At 51.0% G+C, this 4,731-nt stretch overlaps 1 long non-coding RNA gene across 1 annotated transcript in view; it reads left to right on the plus strand.

Annotated features, from left to right (window-relative positions):
- Nucleotides 1-4,731, plus strand: part of LOC108642041 — a 64,710-nt gene that overhangs the window by 55,143 nt on the left and 4,836 nt on the right. Inside the window, exon 4 of the long non-coding RNA XR_001922428.2 lies at nt 160-274. This is a non-coding gene — a long non-coding RNA (uncharacterized LOC108642041). The remainder of the gene's footprint in view (nt 1-159; nt 275-4,731) is intronic.

A 4,731-nucleotide genomic window follows, 5' to 3' on the forward strand; every position in this document is an offset into this window, starting at 1 on the left:
GCCCATGGCAGGGGGTGGAATGGGATGGGCTTTAAGGTCCCTTCCAACCCAAACCATTGGGTTGTTATCTGGGGGCCAGGAGGGATGTGGGGCTGGGGCTCCATGAGGTCCATGATTTTCCAGAGAATTGAGCTTTTCCATTTGCATTGAATTCCACAGTCTTGGGCCCCTGAAGACTTGGAAAAAGACCTGAAGTTTCTGACTGACATTGAACCAGACAGATGGGAGATGATGCTGTGTAAGAGGAGGCCTTGCTCCATTTGACCTGCAAGAGGTAGGAAAGGCTCATGTATAAGAAACTTCCTCAGAAAACAGCCTGAAAGGGGTTTACTTGGAATAACTGGGATCCACAAGTCAATTTTAAACCTCAGGGGATGTACAGAATATGAAAAAAACAAGGCATCACGGTGTCTTTCATTTTTAAGGGTATAATAAAAGCTTTGTGGCCTTTGTGCTCAACAGGAGGAGGCTTTAAGGACATTGAATTTGTCAGGGCACCAAAGGAGGTCAGCAAAGCTCATCTCCCACCCTGTGCCACAGGACAGAGCCCTCGTGGTGGTTAAAGTATATATGGATGTGTTTCTCCCAAAAATATAAGGATCCAGTGGTGGTTGGTAAAACCTTAATCACAGTTTATGACAGACAACAGAATTCTCCTCCTTCACCCTCAAATTACTCCTGTCAGATTCTCCATCCCAGAGACAGGAATGAACAGGGATGGAATTCAGCTCCTACAAAGCAGCCCTGCAGGCCATGGATTGTCTGAGCCCTTAATGAGTTATTTAATAACAGAGAGATGGTTTGGTTGGCAGGAGATGGTTCTGCCACTGATAAAGGGAGAGAAAAGTAAAATATTTCCCGTTTTCCACTGCAGCTTTGCAGCAGTTTTTTCCATGGGTTTCTTTCCCCTGGAAATGTCCTCTAAAAGTGTGAGCAGTTGTTAAAATGACAAGTCACAAGAATGAATTGCTTGTGAAGAAACCTGAGCCTAAAGGGAGCACGGGAGACGTGGAGAGAAAAAGGAGAAATAAATTGCCCTTTTCATTGCTTTCCTTGACACCTTTTTCCACATCCCTCCCTAATTGTAGCCTGTGAGATGCCATTATCCTGCTCCAACAGCTCCATGGAGGAACTCTTCAAGGAAGTCCTCCCCTCTCCAGGAGCATCATTAGGCTCACAGGATGAGCATTTACCCTCTGGGTTCATATTTAACTGTGAATATTTGAGATATTGGGACCAACAGCTTCACACAGGCCCCGGTGTTCCAGCAGAAACTCAGGAATGGCCTTGCCAGTGTCTCCAGCTGGTGATTTTATTGAAATGGATATAAAGGGTTTGCTGATTGTCCTTCCTTTAGAGGAAAGGTGGCAAGAAGACACAAAATCTCTCACTGGAGAGATACAGACAATGATTCAGAGGCTCCAAAATACACATCCCCCCATTTCTAAGTCTAATCCTTCTGTATGGGCTGGAAATAAAACCAAGCAGCTCAGCTGTGGGTGAAGCCACTGGACAGGTGAGCCCTAAAAAGGCTTTGGGGACCTCAACCTGCTCAGGGTTTTTGGCTTTGGTTTCCAGTATTTAGGGGAAAGCAGCAGCTCTCACAGCCCAGTGCTGTTCAGTGTGAAAAAATCTCTCTCACCAATGTACAGACTTGAAAAAGTCATCCCAAAGCTGGGCAGCAACCCCAGATGTTTAATAAATGTCTGATATTCTGTGCAGCACAACCAAGGGTTGCAAATTCCTCCCCGTGGGGGGACCCAAGTGCCAAAAGGACATTTCAGTTTGGTCTTCAAAGGACTGTTGGCCCAGGGTGTGTCCCTGTGGGCCTGGGAAGGGATATTGGGGCACTAATTACAGCCCAGCTGGGCACATGAGATGGGAAGGAATTCCTGGCTGGGAGGGTGGGGAGGGGCTGGAATAGAATTCCCAGAGAAGCTGTGGCTGCCCCTGGATCCCTGGAAGTGTCCAAGGCCAGGTTGGAGCAACCTGGGCTAGTGGAAGGTGTCCAGTGGAACTGGATGGGCTTTGAGGTCCTTTCCAACCCAAACCATTCCAGGATTACTTTGGCCCCAGCTCTGGTTCCCTCTGGCAAAGATTTGCAGCTGGTTCTTTGAATGAATCAAAAAATGCAAAGCAAAACCCCCCTTTGTCTTCCAAGCATTCCCTTTGTGCATTCTGACCTGGTGTAACCCAGCAGGTCTCCCTTGTGTCTCCTGTGGAAAACTCCAGATCCCGTGTTCCAGCCACACTCCCTGCAGGAGCAGGATCTGATGAGCCCTCGGTGCCCTGAGAGGTTGATTTACATTAACAACGCTCCCAGCAAGCACAGCCTGACCTTTACTTTGTAACCAGGATAACTTCCAGTGATTTGACATCTTGATTTTGGCTTCCCATAGTTTTGTTGGATACCTCCTCCTCCAGGAGCCCGTGGGTTGTGCCAGAGACCCCCCTGTGTGAGCAGGACCCAAATTCCCTGTTACAGGGGCAGGGTCTCTTTGTGCCTCTGGTGATCAGTGTTGGCTCAAATGTGGCTGGTGCTGGATGGTGGGAGAGCTGGGAATGATGGATGAGTGGGCTGGAGATCACACATCCCATAAAACAGCCACCTCAAAGGAGCAGCTGTGCTGAGGTGACCTCGGGGTGGCAGCGATTTCACAGAGTGTGCAGCAGCTTTTCCTGCTTCGTGACCTTTATTTGCTGACATTTTGTTTTACCAGAAGGTGCCTGGTTTGGTACCAAGGCACAGGATGAAAAGGAGACAGGTCTGTGCAGGGGAAGGGGTAATGAGTCCACTAATTATCCTGATCCTGAGCCTCCACGAGGAGGTCACGCCCCGCCTGTCCATTGTTTCTCCTCGGCTTTGCTACATGTTCACTAATGACACTGAGACTGGGGGACTTGCAAGGCCTCACCCCCATTAGCTGAGACTGCCCTTGCTCCTGTTTGCCTGGGAATCCTCTTCCCTTTAGGAGGGAATTCTGGCTGGGAGCCAGCAAAGGTGCCCAGCTGGGCACTCTCAGTGGAGAAGGGCACTGCAGAGTGGCTCTGCCTTTGTTTAGTGAGGGTCCTCCAGGGTCCTCCCTCATCACCAGACAGGAATGGGGATTTTAGGGAGGCTGGGCTGTTCCTGTAGGGAAAGTCTTATTTGGGTCTCCTGAATGCTGTGACTGTGGCTGTGGCTGCACTGGTTACACCAGTGTGGGGGATCCCACTGTTACCCATGCAATGGGATGGAGGGATGGAGGGATGGATGGATACATCCCAGGTTTTGGGAACGTGCTGACATAACCATGGGGAGCTGCTGGAGTGAGCCCAGAGGAGGCCACGGAGATGCTCCCAGGGTGGAGCCCCTCTGCTCTGGAGCCAGGCTGGGAGAGCTGGGGGGGTTCCCCTGGAGAAGAGAAGGCTCCAGGGAAAGCTGAGAGCCCCTGGCAGGGCCTAAAGGGGCTCCAGGAGAGCTGGAGAGGGACTGGGGACAAGGCATGGAGGACAGGACACAGGGAATGGCTTCCCACTGCCAGAGGGCAGGGTTGGATGGGATCTTGGGAAGGAATTCCTGGCTGGGAGGGTGGGGAGGCCCTGGCCCAGGTTGCCCAGAGAAGCTGTGGCTGCCCCTGGATCCCTGGAAGTGTCCAAGGCCAGGTTGGAGCAACCTGGGCTAGTGGAAGGTGTCCCTGCCCGTGGGATGAGCTGGCTTTTAAGGTCCCTTCCCACCCAAACCATTCCATGGTCCCATGATCCAGCAGCACCAGCAGGAGCAGCAGTGACCCGGCTGAGGACTCCATGTCCCTGTGCATTTGTTCCTGTGAATTCCAGCAGGAGGGACACAAGTTCTGATGGCTATTCCTGGACCTGCTGCACCATCCCATGGGGAGACAGCCTCTGTTTTGGGTGAGAACATGGCACAGGAGAGCAGCCCTGGGGCAGCACAGGGACAGGGGAGATGTCCCCAGGACCAGGGACTTTGGTCTCATCTGAGACTGCAAAATAACTCCTGCTGAGCTGTTATTTGAGGGGAGGGATCAGGAGATGGAATTGAGGAGCGTGGTGTGTTTTAGGGAAGGGCAGTTAGAGGAGAAACAGAAGAACTTCTGAGACAACCCCCAGGGTACGAGGGAGACAAAGTGGATGCTTGGAGAAGTCAGTGCAGTGAGCTGAGAAAAGTGGAGTTGTCCCTTCTGGATTTACATCTCTGGTCATTTGAACTCGGCAGAGCTTTTGCTGGAGCACTTAATCATGGTAATGCTACATGAGTTATTATCTATTATTAAACCTCCTCCAGCTTCTGGGCAGCAGGAGGGGGGGAAAGCTTGGAAAAGTCACAAATGGATCCCGGGGAAGCGCTGCTGGACAAGCACCAGGAAAACCAGCTGGGCTGTGGGGAAAGCTGCATCCCACCCCTGGAATAAACACCTTGCAATATTTACAAATGGGAGAGAGCCTCTAAAACATATGTCTGCACTAAATGTGCCCCATTAGAAATGCAAGAATTCCCATTAGCCCCAGAAAGGCAATTCCATTCCAGCGCCAGGTCGTTACTGCAAAGCACTCTGTTGTAATGGCATTAATTGTATTGTTTGAGGACCCTGAAACCTCATTTCATTCAGCTTAGAGGAGCACAAAGAGAATTGAGGTCCCTAAACGGGGCTGGGTCTGTTTTCCAAAGTGCCCTTTGGAGAACAATTCCTGTTCCAGGGCAGATGACACAGCCCGAGGAAATTTCCCTTC

The sequence above is a fragment of the Manacus vitellinus genome, unplaced genomic scaffold (assembly GCF_001715985.3).
Source record: "Manacus vitellinus isolate BGI_N305 unplaced genomic scaffold, ASM171598v3 scaffold_94_pilon, whole genome shotgun sequence".
In the NCBI taxonomy this organism is placed as follows: Eukaryota; Metazoa; Chordata; class Aves; order Passeriformes; family Pipridae; genus Manacus; species Manacus vitellinus.